This window comes from Mustela nivalis, assembly GCF_964662115.1.
Source record: "Mustela nivalis genome assembly, chromosome: 1".
Classification (NCBI taxonomy): domain Eukaryota; kingdom Metazoa; phylum Chordata; class Mammalia; order Carnivora; family Mustelidae; genus Mustela; species Mustela nivalis.
The window spans coordinates 175,093,670-175,112,727 of NC_139020.1; the positions used below are offsets into that span (position 1 = coordinate 175,093,670).

The 19,058-nt window shown below is 37.5% G+C and overlaps 1 pseudogene across 1 annotated transcript; it reads left to right on the forward strand.

Annotated features, from left to right (window-relative positions):
- Positions 1-17,611: 17,611 nt before the first annotated feature.
- Positions 17,612-17,836, forward strand: LOC309841491 (small nuclear ribonucleoprotein G pseudogene; annotated as a pseudogene). Its single transcript has one exon. The product of its transcript is annotated as a small nuclear ribonucleoprotein G pseudogene (transcript).
- Positions 17,837-19,058: the final 1,222 nt, after the last annotated feature.

Genomic DNA, 19,058 nt, shown 5'->3' on the forward strand with positions numbered 1-19,058 from the left:
TCTGTCAATTTGTATCTGTCCTCCTATGTTTCACTTACTTACAAAGATTTGGAAATATACACATGTGTGTATATGTATATATTGTATATATACAATGTATATGTATATTGTATATAATGTGTATGTTAATATAAATTAAATATAATACTATAATACAAATATAATATATTTTCTCTAATTTCAAGGGGATTGGAACAGAAGGGGATGTTAGAGACATGCTCATTTTGTCCTCTGAATCCAGAATTCTCAGTATTTTGTGTATGTTTTCGCCCCTGGACTATTGCCAAGACTGCCTCACTTACTTCTATTTTAAAATGATACACTGGGTACATTTTTTAAAATTGCCACAGTACCAGATGCAACCGAAATAAATATATAACCTTAAAACATATAAAACATAGTCCCACATCTTCCTAACAAGGTTCTTAAGAACATGAAATAGAACAGTTTATAAAAGAACGGTATAAAATAAAGAGTAAATATCGTGATTAGGGTAATGACATTCATTTTTAGTTTCCAGAACATAGGGACCATATTTTAATTCCCTTACTTTACCCAAGTGGGCTCTCATCTATTCAATTCACTGATGAGTCACATTTTGCTGAATGAATGACCTTATCTGCATCACATTTCATTTTCAAATCCCATGAATTATGAGAGGAATAAAATGTTTTACATACACAATAAAAGCACCTATCTATGAAAATAACTAATTCAGTTTAAGTTTATTCTACACTTAAGTTGGATCAGACACTATTATGGTCTAAACTATGGCCCCCAAAGTTCTTATGTTGAAGCCCTAACTCCCAGTACCTCAGAATGCAAACACATTTGAAGACAAAGTCTTTGAAGAGTTAATTTAGTTAAAATGAGTTACGGGGCAGGGGCACTAATTCAATAGGAGTGGTGTCTTTTTAAGAAAGATTATGTTTAGACACATACCCACATGTATACAGAAGAAAGACCACATGAGCACACAGGGAGACGGCAGCTATCTATAAGACAATGACAAAGTTTCTAAAGAAACCAAATTTGTCAACACCTTGATCTTGGGCTTTTAGACTCTAGAACTCTGGGAAAACTAATCTCTGTTTTTTAAGTCATCCAGTCTATGGTATTTTGCTGTAGCCGCCCTAGCAAACAAATACAGATATGCTGCTGTTTTCTAGAACAGTCTCTCTTTTAAATCTTGAAACAGCATGACTGAAGCAGACGCATTAATTTGACCCCGTTTAAAGATGCGGATACTCAAATTTAGAGTTAACCTACTCCAGAGTTAGGAACTCCCCAGGTACATAATGGAGTCAGGTTTCTCTGATGCCACCACCCATCCCGCCATCAGCCCCTTTAAATACCAGGCTTTGCTGTTTGACTTTATATAGCTTTCAGACCGTCAAACAACCACCAATTTGGTTTTTTAAAAGAAAACTGTGGGAAAATGCACATGCAAGATGCATAACATAAAATGTACCACCTTAACCATTCAGTGGTGTGAAGTACATTTACACTCAAACCAAGCTCTAGGACTCTTTTCATCTTGAAAAACCACCTCTATACACAGTAAAGAACACTTCCCCATTTCCCCTTCTTCCAAGCCACTAGCAACCTCTCTTCTACTTCCTGTCTCTACAAATTTGACTGCTTTAGGTATCTTGCATGAAAAGAATCAAAGAGTATATATCCTTTCTGACTGGGTGATTTCACTTGGCATAATGGTCCCACAGTTCATCTATGATTGTAGCTTGTGTCAGAATTTCTAACCTTTCTGAGGCTGAACAATAGCCCATGTATACATACAAATATACATGTGTGTGTCTCTGTCTCTCTCTCTCTCTCTCTATATATATATATATACACACATATATAGTATTTTGTTTATCTGTGAATTTGACAGTGGTCACTTGGGTGCTTTCCCCTTTTGGCTATTGTGAATAATGCTGCTATTCACACTAATGTACAGAGAGCTTTTAGAGACCTGGCTTTCAATTACTCTGAGTGTATACTCAGAAATGAACTTGTTGGATCATATGGTAATTCTATTTTTAATTTTTTGAGGAACCACCAATTTTTTGAGCTGTTTTCCATAGCAGCTGTACCATTTTATATTCTCATTAAAAGTACACAACAGTGCTCCTGTTTCCATACTTCACCAACACCTGTTATTTTCTGTTTTTTTTTTTAAAGCAATCATCCTAATGTGTGTGAGATACCAATTTTGCACTTTAGAAATTAATATTAATGTAAGGTGGCCCACCTAAGGATTAAGAAATATAATTAATAGCCAACATCAAGACACAAATTACTTACTTTGGAAACAAACAAAACCCCAAGATTATGACACGTTTGCCTGCAAGTTGCTTTAAATTACTGGGATTGAAGTCACTTTCACAGCAATAATTGACATTTATATATATGTTCTCTTTGGTGCAATACTGTTTTTTCTTCCATCGATCTTCACTATAAACCTATGAAAATATTACTATCCTCTGGTTGTAAGTAAGGAAACTGACATTCCTCAAGTATAAATAACTAATCTCAGACTTCATAACCAATGAGCAGAGAAGCTAAAGTGTTACTCTAGGTCCCAACTGCAACTTAGAGTCTTTTTCCATGACTCCATGTTGCCATCATCCCTATGTACTCTGGCTTTAAAACGTAGAGAAAACATTTTATAACAATGCAGTATTTGGGGGCACCTGGGTAGCTCAGTCAGTGCAGCAGCTACCTTTGGCTCAGGTCATGATCTCAGGGTCCTGTGATGGAGCCCCACATTGTGTTCCCTGCTCAGCGGGGAGTCTGCCTCTCCCTCTCCCTCTGCTGCTCTCCTGTTTGTGCTCTCTTGCTTGTGTGCTCTCTCTCAAATAAAAAATTAAAATCTTTAAAAGAAAATAGCAATCCCATATTTGGAAGTAGGCAGAAGAAACATCAATAGTTAAAAAAAGCAGGAATAGGGGCGCCTGGGTGGCTCAGTGGGTTAAAACCTCTGCCTTCAGTTCAGGTCATGATCCCAGGGTCCTGGGATTGAGCTCTGCATCAAGCTCTCTGCTTGGCAGGGAGCCTGCTTCCTCCTCTCTCTCTGCCTGCCTCTCTGCCTCCTTGTGATCTCTATCTGTCAAATAAAATCTCTAAAAAAAAAAAAAAGCAGGAATATATACTTTTTCTCTCACATATGTGAAAACAAAATACCAAAAACTTACATATTTTGTCAGGTACTAATGTTAGGTGTGAAGCAAAGTACAAAAACATCCGATCTATGCAGCACAAATTTCTTTCCGAAAGTCTGAAAGTATTTGATGCACTAAAATGACTGAATTAAAAATGTCAAAGGCCAATAATCCATATGCTATAAATTGAAATCAAGATAACATATCTTTAGAGGCATTTATTATGTTTTAAATAGGGTAAATAGGCATTATATGTGTAACACGTAGGCACTTACTATGCTACTGTTTCAACAGAGGCATGAGTTTGGCTAATAAATTGTTACTTTACATAGGCTCTGCATCAGTTATAGTAATCGTAACAATACAGCCGTAGAGTTTTTAAGCAATTATTGTGTATCATTACAACAACCCTCTGATCTGGGCATTACTGTCCTTATTCTAAAGGTGAGAAAATGAGGCTTAGGTATTTTTTAACGCTCAAAGATCAGGGATTAAAGAGTTAAAATTAGAGGCAACAGGTGAGACTGTCCACAAACCTATACTCTTAACTATTATGCATATTGCTTACAATTTGACAGAGGACAACTGAACTGTCATATAAACCCAGCACATGTCTCATGAGACCACCCAAGTTTTTCTTCAAGTTGATCATAACTCCAACTGAAATCTTATTTTATTTTTTTTATTTATTTTTAAAATTTCTTTTCAGTTTTCCAAAATTCATTGTTTATGCACCACACCCAATGCTCCATCTAATACGTGCCCTCCACAATACCCACCACCAGGAAAATGTTGTTACTAAACTGCCTATCTCCTTGAATAGATTTAGGTGCACATACTATTATGTCACTTGTAGTTAGTATTAACAAAGTCTCAATGGAGGGAAAAGTCATCATATGGCTTCATGATAAAAAAAAAATGCCTAGGTTCTCTGAATAGCATCTAGAAAGACTAATTCATATAGGTTCTCCAGTATTTGTTTTCTACAACTTTCAAAGTGCTGTTTCCCTACAGGAGAAAAAGAAAGTTGCTTCAAACAAAAATATAAATTATAAAATCAGCTGATTAATGGGAAGAAAGAGAGTTTACATTATGTTAATGAAAGTGTGATCCTTTAGTGGGGAGTCTTAATGAAAATCTGCTGCCCAGTTCTGCAAGTGGAAAAAAGAAAGGGTTTTGGAATAGAAAAAATAAATTCCCATGGAAAAAAAAGGAACAAAAAAAAAAAAAAAGCACAAGATCAACAGAAGAAGACATAAAGGCAGATGGGAAGGAAATTAACCTTCAGGTTCATTACAACATGATAAAGGGAGATAGAACTGAAAGTTGCATTCAACATTTAATGCCAGATTGTGAGGAAATATTCTAGCTGTAAATGCTCTTAAGGTGATTTGTTACCAGTAATGAAATGATTATATTTAGACTCGAAGTTTGCGGTAGAATAAATCACCTTTCCACAGTTAATCAGTGAAATGCTCATTCATGTAAGATTTCACAAAGTGAGCTTCAAAATACATCTTGTAAAATATTTAACAACTTTTTAATACTTAGTTTATTTTTAAAATAACTTTATTGGCAATCTGGTTACGAGACCTGTAATATTAAGGGATACATTTAAGAAATATGATGTTAGCCCTTTCATCAACCTTCAAAAGAATCTTAAACAGAAGTGAATGTATTGGAAAAAATTAGCTCAACTGCACGATTTTATGTTCACAGACAAACTGCCTCTTTCTAAATTCCTTCAAGTCAACCTCTGCAAGAAATGGATGTAAAGGGCTGACGCAGACCAGAATGCAAAAACTCCTCATCTTTCTGTGCATATGAGGCACCTGTCTCACCAAAGCCCAGGAAAGATGTGATGGACTACTTTCTTGTCCTTTCCCTGAAAAAGACCTCTTATCTCCTGGGTTTGAGGAGAAGACACTCCTTTTGAGAGTGCTTCCTGTGACAATGACCTGAGTAAAATACCCATTCATTTGCAGTTGGGAGTTTCAGAGAACTTTCTTCTTCTTCTTCTTCTTCTTCTTCTTCTTCTTCTTCTTCTTCTTCTTCTTCTTCTTCCTCATCATCATCTTCTTCTTCTTCTCTTTCTTCTTTTTTAAGATTTTATTTATTTACTTGACACACACAGAGAGAAGAGAAAGTGTGTGTGCACACAAGCAGGGGGAGCAGCAGAGGGAGAGGGAGAAGCAGACTTCAAGATGAGCAGGGAGCCCAACGTGGGGTGGCTTGATCGAGGACCCCATGATCATGACCTGAGTTGAAGGCAGATGCCTAACCCACTGAGCCACCCAGGTGCCCTTCAGAGAACTTTTGAGAGTTCAATACAAGTCATTAAACATGACAACTTTAAAAGAAATATAATATCATAATCTCCAATCTATCACATAAATGAACTAAACTTCTTAGATATTTATGTATTTTGAGACATTATTACAAAAAAGATGAAAACTATAGAGATGACAATATCTTAGGAAAGAATGCATTTATGTACAGATACTTAAGCAAAATAGAGGAAGAGTCTCTAGTGGGTATAAAACAAAACTAAACTATTTATTTCTATTTTGACATCATAAATTCAAGAGAAAAATCTACTCCCATAACATGGAAATTCCTTTTCCTAAAAATATTGTATTACCATCCCTATGAAATTAATCAAATGATATTTCGCACCTCTTCACAGATGGTAACCAAACACTAATAATATTCTCATATGTTCTTCCTCATTAAAAATCACACTAAAAGTTAATGTGACTATATTCAGTCAAATCTCTAGTTTACACTCTTCAAAAGGCAAGTACCATCTTTCTATTATTTCCCCCAAATTGTTGGGGGTTAAAAAACATATTGTCGGGTCAGGGACTTGCTTTTCACATTGCCTATAAGCTAATGTGACCCTTTACTGTTCTTGAATGCTGGCTAATGCACAGGACTCCTGAGTCAGAGACAAATGACTTTATTACACAAAGCACAACAAGAGGCATGAGCATCAGCATATTTGTGCCAGTTACCTTTGCCACCAAGTCCTAGGGGAGGCCATGTGCTGGGTGCTCACACACAGTGGGTTTGTGTCATAGCTAAGAATGCTTGGCTTGGGGAAATTCATCATTTTTATAGGAAATGGTAAGCAAGCTTGCTCCGTGTCCAGTCAAGATGTAACCTCATCTCCCAAGGTTACTGGCGGAATAAATAACCCTGAGAAATACTTGAGGCACGCTGTAAAAGCTAGTAACCTTAGCATAGCCAGCAAGACATGTAAGGGAGCAGGAGACCCAGGGAGGATTGTCTCTGTCTTTTTTTTTTTTTTTTTAGTTTTATTTTTGTTTATTATGTTATGTTAGTTACCATACAGTAGTACTTCATTAGTTCCTGATGTAGTGCTCTTTTTATTTTTTATTTTATTTTATTTTTTTTTTAAGATTTTATTTATTTATTTGACAGAGAGAAATCACAAGTAGACGGAGAGGCAGGCAGAGAGAGAGAGGGAAGCAGGCTACCTGCCAAGCAGAGAGCCCGATGCGGGACTCGATCCCAGGACCCTGAGATCATGACCTGAGCCGAAGGCAGCGGCTTAACCCACTGAGCCACCCAGGCGCCCCTGTAGTGCTCTTTTTAAAACACAGGTCAGATAATAAAGAAGCACCAAGGAACAGAATTAGAGATCTTCCTGGTAGAAATCAATCCACATCCTAACCTATACAAGGATGTTGTTCTCCCCCACCTGCCTTACTCCCTGGAATCCAGCCCTCTGGTGTCCCTACATTATCTCATGTTTTGTTTATTTTTCAACTTCTTTCCCATCTCAGGGCGTTTGCACATACTGTCGTTTTCCCCTCTGTGCAGATGCTCATCTCTTCAAACTCTGAATGTCTTCTCATAGTGACATGTAACCTATCAGAGGATACATTCCTGATCTATCTATATTGCTTTCCTCCATACTCATCATAATTCCCTACCTTAGCAACCTCTTAATTTTCTTTTTTTTTTTTTTAAGATTTTATTTATTTATATGGCAGAGAGAGATCACAAGTAGGCAGAGAGGCAGGCAGAGAGGTGTGTGTGTGTGTGGGGGGGAGCAGGCTCCCCACTGAGCAGAGAGCCCGATGCGAGGCCCAATCCCAGGACCCTGAGATCATGACCTGAGCTAAAGGCAGAGGCTTTAACCTACAGAGCCACCCAGGTGCCCCGCAACCTCTTAATTTTGTTAATTTTTAGAATAGGCGATCAGTAAGCTTACTGGTCCTTTTGTGTGTGTGTGTGTGTGTGTGTGTGTGTGTGTGTTGCCTTCACTAGCATGTCGGTTTCAAACTGGAAAGCATTATTAAATTGAATAAGTTAAAGTTACAGAAAGTAATCAGGGTAAAAAACCTACTATGCCTTCTTCAATGTAGAGAAGTAATGAAATGTCTGAGGTTCTTCCTAAAACAAATGTTCAGAAACATTATATAGCCTTTTCAAAGAAAAATATGCTGAGATACATACTGACTTGGTATAGTGCATGTAATTCAGTTAAATCCACTTAAGGGGTTACTACTAAATTTGACAATGAATGAAGTTCAGTACAGATTGCTTTTTCTCTTTTAATTAAACTGTGGTAAGATTATCAGAATGGGATTCCTGAGTCCTGTGCCTTATACATCTCTTCCTAACTCGCTAGTTGTGTGATCTTAGGCAAGTTAGTTAACCATTTTAATTTTCACTTTCATCTTTTAAAAATGAAGTAGATATCTCCAGTCCTTGTTTTAGTGATTTTTTTTAAACTTTTTTCTTTCACATTTAGCATGTCAGCATGGTGTGCTGCCTGACAATTTGTTCATCAAAGCCATCAGTAAAGTAGCACGTTGTTAACTAAATAAATTTTCCATATACTTTGGGTATTTCTTTTGCATCAAAATAATTACTTCAAAGTGCATCAAACACATATATTTATTTTTGTTCACTTAGTATTACTGTACTAACTGCCTATTTTGCTGTAGGTTCAGTATTCAGTGTTGAGTACAAAATTACAAACAAAACTGGCACGGCCTGAGCTCCTTTAGGGAGATCTGGGAGTCCTACTATGACCCCATACCCCTACAGAGACTGAGATGGAAAACTGTCCTTTGTCCCCTTAGAACTGTCCCTGGGTACACAGTACCACTGCAACAAGCAGCTATTCTTAACAGAGGGAACAACAAGTGAGTTAAACCACATCTCAGGAGATTTTCCTACACCGCTTCAGACCTACATCAAGACTGACACTGAGTTGCACACTGCATGAAGTCAGTTTGGAGATTTGGAATAAATTTCTCTCATGGATTAATAGTTAAAACCATATGAAACTGCCAGTTCGGTCAGTCAAAAATGGTTAGATATTGGCATTTTGCAAGGTTTAACCATAAATAATTGTGCTCAAATGGAATAAAGCTGCTATTGACCTGTACTCTTTAAACTTACAAAACCCAGAGGGACAATATCCGTCTCATACCTACATATCTCCTGTTATATGACCCTAAATAAATAAGCACTGCTCTTTTAATACAGTGTAATGGCTTTGTATAAGAAGATAGGAAAGATTTCAGAATATTGTTCTCAATTACTTGAGAACTGGATGAGAAAAGATATATATGATATGAAATTTAGCATATGAAACGTGATAATTAAATCCATTTTAGTAAAAAGGAAGGTATATATAGAACTGCCTCTACCATTCCAACTAAGGAGCACCAGAGCCTTTCAGATGCTTGGAAATAGAACTTACAACCTACAAAATAACTTCAGATTAGTAAAAGTCAGCTTTGTATTGTACCAAGCATATTTTCATGGTTTCTGCCCTCATGTAACAAAGATTATATTATTGGCCTGAGGTCATGAAGTATATAAAATATTTTTATTTTATTGGAACTATGTAATAATTAATTTGTTGGCTGCCTGACAGGTCTCTCACCTCATTCTTCAGGTCATAGCAAAAGCACCTGGCCCAAAAAGCACCTGGGTAAGTGTGACTTAGACCTGATGCCCTTTCCGTAGAGGAGAAATAAACCTGCCTACATTTGACCATTTTAAATCCATAAAAACAAGAACTGCATAGGGTTCAGTCTGATAGTTTTTTGACCTCAGGAAACTGACTGGTCTGAGAAATGAATATGTGAGTCAGGGCAGAACCAATCTGATGCCTCCCCCAGATGACCATAAATGAGGCTGACCCTTTGCTGGTTTCTAAATTGGTCCTTCTAGCAGCTCTGATGCTCCTTGGATGGGAAAAGCTTGGCTGAGCTGGAGGAAGAGGCCCATAGAGACAGATGTCCATAGAGACAGATGCTGAGCTGGAAGACAGATACATGTAGACAGTTCCTGGGAAGCACAGAGTCTTCCTTTTCCATTCCTAAGAACTTCAGTTTCTTCTTTTCATTCTGTGAGTTACCTTGTCTCATTTTTATTCTACATTGTAAATAAATAAATTTCTTTTTTTTAACCTTGAGGTAGTTTGTGTTTTCCCTTACCTGTAACTGAAAGAATCCTGACACAGGGGTGGAAACATTCATGGAAAAGCATGACAAGTGCTTGTATAAAGATGAAACAAACTCTGAGATCTTTCTCTATGTGGGCAAGAAATGGGTTGAGAGAGTGAATACAGTGGGTGTTTTGGGATGGAAAAATTGGGGTTTTTCTTGCTCAGGAGAAAACTGCTTCAGGGATCTGGGTCAGAGAGGATAAAGGTTAATCAACTCCATCCAAATTTGTGTCGAGAGGGCAAATACATAACACAATTAATTAACTAATTAACTAAATTAATTAAATAATTAATTAGATTAGTACTAGCCTTAGAAAAAAATATTGCCTTATGGTGACATTAAAAAAAATAAGTTCTATAGTTAATTATGCAAGTTGAATATAATCTGATATAAAGGAGTAAAAATAAAAAAAGATACTCTAGAAAGGTTATAACCCATGAGAAAATGGACAAGAATGACATTTTGACGAGCCTTAAATGCATAGGTTCTACTAAGACAGCATCTGTTGTGAATCATAGGAGAAAAGGAAAGGCCAGGTTATATGAAGTCTTCTCAGAGCAGCAAATCAGCTGAAAATATACCTACATGAACTTTGTAGTTCTTTTTCTTGGATTCCCATCCACAGCACTGTTTAGAAGGGCTTTACTTACAAAAGTCACATACTTGTGTTCCCTATATCATTTAGAGATTAGCTACAGAGATCCTGAAATGTAATTTTATTCATGTTCATATTTTATATTTTGTTAAGTGTGTGGCTTCCGGTGAAGACAGAGAGGGAAAGAGAGATCCAGAGAGAGAAACAGCAAAATCGCAATTTACCATTTTGCCCTCAAGGTCCCTTCCTTGGAGGTAAACCATCCTATTTTTGATTTAACATCTAAGGATACGTGTTTTACTTATTAAATGATGTCAGCCTGGCTTAGCAAGTTCTAGTAGATGTGATTCAGAGAGCAACAGACAAGGTCTGTGAAAGCCTGCTTCTGAATCTGTTACAAGTTGAGGAGAAAATTGAAGTCATAAAGATAATGATCGATAGATGTGCCACCATTCTAATTAAGAACACCAGGGTCTGCCCGATGTTTGGAAATAGAATTGATGACCTGAAAAATAACCTTGGATTAGAAAATATCAGGTTTGTGTTGCTCCAGGGGCTACTGAGACAGCCGTGCCTACCGAAATATGGTTTTTTGTTTTTTTTTGTTTTTTTTTCCAACAGTGGATTATAAAAGCGTGGGGAATGGATGTCTGACCACTTTCGGCAATATATTATGACACTCCACATTAACTAGAAGGGTCACACAGATGTTTCTACAGGTACAGGTAGAAGGCTTCAGAAAGAAGACCTGTTTGATTCTAATATTCATGCACTTAGCACAGTCGTCATTCTAAGCGATCATTCCGCTCTGGTGAAACTTTTCACCTGTTATGAATAAGAGCTGGAGAATGTTCCTGAGATTGCTACTTTCTTCCACCTTATGAAAAGCATTATGAAATTCAGATTCATGTTATGCTTGAATCTAACTTGAAGTAATTTTTAGCTGTTGCTGCTATTATGGGGAGGCCTTTAAATGAAAGTGTGTGCCAGTGGATATTGCCATTAGCATACTTAGTAATTCACAGTAAGAGGTTACAGCATTTAAATTTACTTTTTAAACAAAAAGATATTTGTTTCCTTATAATTCAAGCACTGCATAAGCTGACAACCTCTTTTATGGAATATAGAACAGAAAATTACCAGCCTGTGGCTTTCTTAGTAGAACATACCACTTAAATCTCAGTTCTTCAGATATGTAATATTTCCTTTTCTTGATATTTTGGGTTCTTATTAACAGGATTTACCCTAAATATAATCCAAAATTCATCCACAGGGAAGGCTTGAGAGAGATCTTTCAGATCTCAACAACCCATAAATTATAGGCTCAGATATTTTTAGGTTATTGTTCAGGAATTTAAGTTCTGTGATATATTGTTTATGCAAGGAGAGTTACAAAAACATATTCTCAAATTAATTGTGAAATGACTTTTATGAGCCAAGCGCTCTTCCAACTTGAGGTTTTCACTTCATAAATAGCTTACTTCTCCACATCTGCCATAATTCTCTTTGTTTTCCCCCAGCAGAGGGTGCAAAATATTAAACCTTGGAACTATTGCATAAGCGTGTATTAAAATCATGCTCACTTACAAATATCAAAAAAAAACCTTAACTGTTTATAGAGTCTGACTTGATTATAAGGAAAAGGTTTTTAAATAACATTGCTTCTCTGAACAATAATGATTGTTAGTAATTATTAAGGAGGTAACTTCACTAGGGGGATTCACAAAACCAGGGTCATAAAGGCAATCTGGTCATGAAAGAGACTAACCTTAAATTTAGTAAGCACAGCCCAGCAACATTTGGATATCCATAAATGTATACCATTTATAAAAGGCAGTAAGAAGACAGCTCTATAAGCACCAACTCAAGAGATCCTCAAATATGATTTAAAGTAGAATCATCCTTGGATATCTTGGATGCTGAACACAAGTAAATTGTAGAACACCAATATCTAAATTAAACTGTCCAATACTAGGATCACTATTTCTTTCGCAAATCTTCTTTATAACCTGATATGGTGGATTGAAATGTTGGCCACAATTCTCCACCCCTGTCTGTATCTTTGCTCTCTGCCCCAAGATTGTTTTAGTCCTTACGCAGACTCAAAGCATACTTACCTATCCACTGACTTTAGATTTAGCAATTCGGCTTTTTTTTTTTTTTTTTTTTTTTAAGACCAACCTGATGCTACTATCATGATACACCCAAAGGCTTAAAATGTGTTTATGTAGTAGAGCTTGCTCCCTTCTACTGCTGCTATCATATGTAAAGAGCTTCCCTGGGTAATTTGCATGCCCTTGTGTTGACACAGGTGCTAAAGACTGAGCCCCATGTGAGGAGCCAAGCCTTGCCAGACCCACGCTTGGAAGCATAGCTATCCAGCCAAGCACTGTTAAATTAGCTACATGAACATGAATAAATGGTTGTTATTTTAAGCCACCACGTCTCAGGGCAGTTTGTTATGAAGTATGACCATGGTGATAGTTAAGCCTTATACCAGAATCCATCCTTACTTTAGAAGAATTGTCTTACATCAATGTGTTGTTCCTTCTACTTAGTAAATATGAAAAATAATTATGGACCCAAATATGATCTAGGCACTAAGGATATAATAATGAAAAAGATGTCATTCTTGTTTCTCGAAGGGCTCACAGAATGAGAAAATGTGGCAGGCACATAAACTAATACGTGCCAAGCGATCAAAGCATATTTATAATGGAATGAATGATACATGAAATGAGCCAAAGGTAATGTGGTTTATTCTCTGATGAAGAATAAGAAGGATACTGGTGAGGACTACTTCTCAAAAGGAAAACCCTTTATTAATTCACAAGAGCAAAGGCAAAGTGTAGGTTTCGTTACCAACTACCATCTAGACCATAAAGACACACACAAGACGCAGAGATTTCTAATACAAATACAAGATTCGTGCCATTTCAACAACGATGAATTATGTACCTACCTTGTGCAAAGGATTCTTTGCTAGGGTCTTACTAGATACATAGGTTCTGAATGAATAATAATTATAATGAGTGAATAATACATAGGTTCTGTCCAGGTGACTGTGACACCATTAAGGCTTAAGCAAGTACATCATAAAAAATACAAATATCCCATAGGCAAGGTATAAGGAGTCCTTGAACTCAAAATGTTATTATCTAAGCCTTACACATGATGACTCTAATTCAAGGCAGAAAATAATGCAGACTCAGTGAGAAGTTCACAACTTGCTATGAGGATTTAGAGGGAGGTGGCATCTGGAAAGTTTCAATAAAGAGAGATCATTTTAAAGGTGTTTAGAAGAGAGGGCCGGAGGCTGCTGCCCTTTTTTCTGGGGCTTCCGGGATATTAAAAAAAAAAATTTAATTCCAAAAGTAGGCTATAAAAGTTGTGGTGTACTGTTAAGGTTTCATTTTTACCAAACTAATGACAATTAACTTAACTCACAAAAGCAAAGATGACATGTAAAACTTTACAAACTTACTTGACAATCATACTAAAAGGCCAATTTGAGGTGTTTCATCATTGTGAGATCAGAACTAAATGGCCCAGTGAATCCTGGCTGGGTGAGGTCCCCATCTGAAAGCTGACCGGCAGTAGGGCAGACAGGGTAAGGAAGCTCTGGGAACAGAACACATTTGGGCTGGAGTTTTGATTGTGAAATTATATAAAATGATTTTTCAGAAGCCCCAACCTAAGGTGTGCATTGCTGATCAATGCTGCTCCTGAAATAATAAGAATGAAAATGACATATGCATCAGAAGGAGGGCACCATTGTTGCTTAAGGAGACTTAGATTGCTGTGTGCTGAGAGGGAGTGCAGAAGACAGCAACAAAAGTAACCCAATGTACCAAGATGAACAAAGGCAGTAAAGGTACAAGCCTTGGTGTCAGGGATATTCCATGAAAAGTGGAACAAAACACCAAATCATTGCTGAATGAAGAAAATGAACCTGCTAGATGAACAAAACAGACTCATGAAAGATGATTCAAAGATGCCAGGGCAAAAGAAGATACAGAAATTAATCTCACAGTATGGAAGTATTTCTCCATCTTTGCACATGTTTTGGGTGAAGAGTTGACCATGGACTGTTCTCATCTCTGATGTCAAGAACAGGATGATAATAATATATTATACATTATTTAAAAAAAAAAACACTTATATTGATTGAGAAATCACTATGTCCCAGACACCATTCTAAATACTTACATGCATTAATTCATGGAACCCTCATAACAATGATAGGAGTGGGTACCATGACTATTCCCATTATAAAGCTAAGGAAACCAAGGCACAGAAAAATTAAGGATTGGTGGTCCTGCTCTAGAGTTTTACTCTTCACTGCATTGCACTCCTGCAAAACTGTAAATCTCAGGTGCTAGAAAGGCTCTCAGATGGAACTTAAGGTTTGGTATTTCTAAGAAGCACTAATGCTACTGGACCTCACACCAGAGTTTGAGGAGTGAGTTTCTTTAAGATACTACGTCATGAAAAAAAAAAAAAAAGATACTACGTCATGGTTAAGCTGATTGTTCAGACATTCCTGGAGGTCATGATGACTAGAAACAGGCATAGGGTGGACTTCAAGGATCCTTCTAAGTCAAGAACTTGTTTTTGCATCCTATTTTCTATTGTGGGATTCACTGTTGAGCAGAATCATACCTTTTAAGAAATAGCTTCTGCATAGGTCAAGCACAGGGCCGCATTGAGATGTCTGTTTGACCAGTATACTGCAGCAAAAGTCTGAGGGGGCTCAATTCAAATGGGAGGTTCCTGGTATAGGAACAATTATCTTACTACCATCTGCACTTTCCAATGTTCAATATATGATTAAGCCTATGTTGAATACCTAATTAAACACCCCAGAGAGGCTTCGGCTACTAAAACTTTGAGGCCAAATTTAAAGCTTTACCATAACAGAGTTCTAGGATCCCCAGAGACAACTGTTGTTGGTATGAGACTAGGTTTTGAACTAACAACGGGGAGAGAAATCTCCTATCAATGTGGCTGAGTGCCGTCTCTTGGGAAAAGGTCTATAGCTCCCGAAACCATGGCTGAAACTCATGACCTGCAATGAGGCACAGAATCCCACTGCCATCCCTCTGTGTGCTGACTAATAAAACCAGGAAGTCCTGACTACAGGCTTTTCTAGGGGACTAGAGTAAGATAAGAAACGTAGACTGTGGCTTCTAACGGGCTCATGTTGTAACGTCCTGCCCAGCCCCCACTCTCGGTTTTTATTTTGACTTGATTTGACTTTCCCTACAAGTGTCACAGTCCATGTGGTTCTGGGGAGCTGACTTCACGCCTTGTTCCAAACGTGGGATTATGACTCAAGTCTGTAAATCACAGCACATTTCCTCTTGTTCCGGAGACGGGCTCAAGGAAAAGCAGGTTACGCAAACTAGGCTGGTGAGTACAATAAGCCTTCATTCTGGAACTTCTGTTGGAACTGCCAGGATTAAGAGCAGCCTCACTCAGAAAGATGTGACGCTGGGAAGATGTAAGTAAGCCTGGTGCTTCCAGGGGTCACCAAAAGCAAAGAATGTGTTTGATACTGACTACAACACAAAGGAAAGTGGAGGCAAGAGGACGGAGAGAGACTGAGTGCTGTTGAGATGTTGTGAGGCTCTGGATGTAGCTGTGTCTAAAGCTAATGCTAGCTCTGCATTTTTTTTTTTTTTTCAGTTCTTTGAACAACACATTTTTTTCTTTTTGTGTGGGCATCTATTGTTTTGTCCCCAAAGCGTCCTGACTCCCAGAGAGTCCTAATGAGAAGAAGCAGAATTTGTATTTAATTTAGTAGGTGGCTGCATTTCTTGAATTGAAGTGAGAGGTGGGGTGGGGTAGGGGCAACAGGCTGTGAAATGGATTTGCTGTAAGTCAACTACAATTTAGATAAAAGACAGAAAAGTAAAGACAAGACAGAGAGAGAGAGAGATGGGTGGATAATAAGAGTGTTAAGTGGATAAATGAGGGAATTCCCTATGGATTGACTCTTTGTATACATTAAAATGCTTAGAAGTCTAAGTGTCTCTTACAGTTTCATCACAGAGAGGAGTGGAGTGTGTGAAGATGGGTAGCATATCATACAACCAGAGAAGTCCTGTTCACAGGACCTCCTCCAAAATCATTTTTAACTGCATGGGTTTCGGAACAGAGAGCTGATCACATTTAAGACAGATTCAGAAAGACAACAGTGCTTTCCAAATATCTAATCTACAAAACATTGCAACAGATGCAGGAGGTTGGAGGCTTTGACAATTCTATTTAGCAAGCAGTAAAGGGAGAAATAAGGAAGAAGAGACACATTTTCCTCTGCTCTTCCAGATTTAAAGTCCAGAATACTTCCTGACTCATTGTAGCCCATATGCCTCTACCCACTTTATGTTTTAAGCACAAATATTTTATTCTCAAATTGAGGGTAGTCGAACCAAGTGGTTTTCCAGTTTTTCGGGATGAAACGTTCTACCACAAGCCAGAAACCATTTTAAAAATCACCTACCACCTTCCCATGAGTCCTGTAAGCAAACAGATGTGCTACACAGAGAAAATGCATGTATCTTATTGCCGTCTGTGGCATGTGAACACAGTTATCTAAGTAGAAGGGGGGAAATGGAATATTGGGAAAAATGGGTCTTTAACACAGATATTTATATTTAAAAATCTATATTTAATCTCAGTGGGGGAGAAAATAAATGATACATGGAATATAACAGAAACATCTCTAAACTGAAATAATGTTCTCATAACACTACTCTTAGCCTTTTATAGACACGCTTCTTTTATTTTGCTTTTGGAAATGGGGTTTTGTTTTTGCGTTGATGGATCTCAGTCAATGATGAGATTCCCTATGACTATTCATTACTTGTTACAGCTAAGTCTCTGGTGAGGTGTGAATATTTATGAAGGCTGTTCCTTTTTTGATTGGCTCTGATTCTGGTAGCCTTATTAAGAATAAGGCTTACACTAGATTTGCACTCTTGGTAAGCAGGGCAGCATACCAAATACTGGGTAGAGTTGCAGTGTTTTCAATAAAAAAAGCACCTGGGAGTATTAAAATTTGGAAGAGTATGTGTAGCCCCCAGGCTGCTTTCTCGTAATGTATGCCAGTTTTGAGATTCTGCCATTTCTTCCTTAAAGTTAATGATCTAAATTTCAAATGCAGGAAAGCCCTAAAAGGGAGTGATGGGAAAAGTAGGGGAACAATGGACAACAGGCAGATTTAACCTGAAAGGACCTATGAATGAATCACAAAGTCAAGCGGCTAGGCTACGCACCTTAAGGTCACATTTTAAAGCTGTGGTATAAAAGTTGTTGCCTGGAGGCAACTTTGCGCTCACCAACTAGATACCATGAGCAAAGCTCACCCTCCAGAGTTGGAAAAATTTATGGACAAGAAATTATCCTTGAAATTAAATGGTGGCTGACATGTCCAAGGACTATTGTGGGGGTTTGATCCGTTTATGATTATTGAGATAGATGAATATGTGGAGATGGCAACTAGTGGGCAACAGAACAATATTGGAATGGTGGTAACACGAGGAAATAATGTCATCATGTTAGAAGACTTGGAATGAGTATAAACAATGGGTGTGTTCATCAGAAGAAATCAACTGCTTCCACATGTCCCCTCTTGAGATAACCTTTTCTACTACAATATAAAAATTAGGTCACGTGCATTTTCATGTTGGACTTTTTTGTTAAATAAACTTGTGTAACAGTAAAACAAACAAACAAACAAACAAACAAAAAACCAGTGTTCCCTAAGAAAGATACACAATAAATGATTACGCTAGCTGAAAAAAAATAACTAAGTGCATATAAATGTGTGCAGAAGAGGAAGGGTGTGACTGCATGCAAAATTATATTGCTCTCCAGTAAATATTAATTGCCTGTGGCTTGTTAGATAACTTTGGGGATGCAGAATATAGATTGTGAGTCCTTCCTAATACCAAATGTACAACATGATTCAGGAAAAAGAAAAGGACACTGACAGAGAAAAAATACGAACACCAACTCATGGACACCATGTTTACTATTTCAGGTAAGGAAAAGAGTCAATTTTTACTGAATCAAAATTAGGATAGAATAGCAAAAAACAAAACAAAACAAATAAAAAAACCAAAAAAACCCTACCTGAGTTATATTATAACTCAGTTATATTATAACTCAAGTAACTTCCTAAATTGAAAGTCCTTAGCTATGACCTCAAAACCTGCATATAAATTCAGGATATCATATGGTAATAAAAAGTCAGAGTTAAAGTTGAAAATTGTAATTATAGGCTTATGTTGGCTTTGCCCAGGGCGGCCTCATGCTGGCATTACCTACGCAGCTGTCCCCTTTTTTGTCTAATGCTATGCTGTGGCCGTCTAGAAATCCTCAGTAATTTTATCTTTGAACTTGAGTTCTGTAAGTGAAATCCACTGGACAAAAGGGCATGTGTTCGAGCAGAGGCTAGAAGTGCAGTCTGCGTGTTGGACATGCACCATTCACCAAGAGTTCTCAAAGCACCGTCCACACAGACTTCCGCACACCTGCTCTGCAGAGGAATTCAGTAAGACCCAAACTGAGTAAAAAGGAAGCTGATTACATCTACAACTGAGTATGCAAGGTGCTGACAGCCCTGAGAGGCCGTATCTTCCATTATAATTAGAATTTTGCCCCAAATGCAGAAAGAGAACAATGGCATTCTCAGAAATACTAATGACCAAAGAACCTTACTCAGTCTTTTCTTCTATGTTACTACTTCCAGCCACAGTTACTAGCAATTACTACAATTCCAATTACTAGCCAACC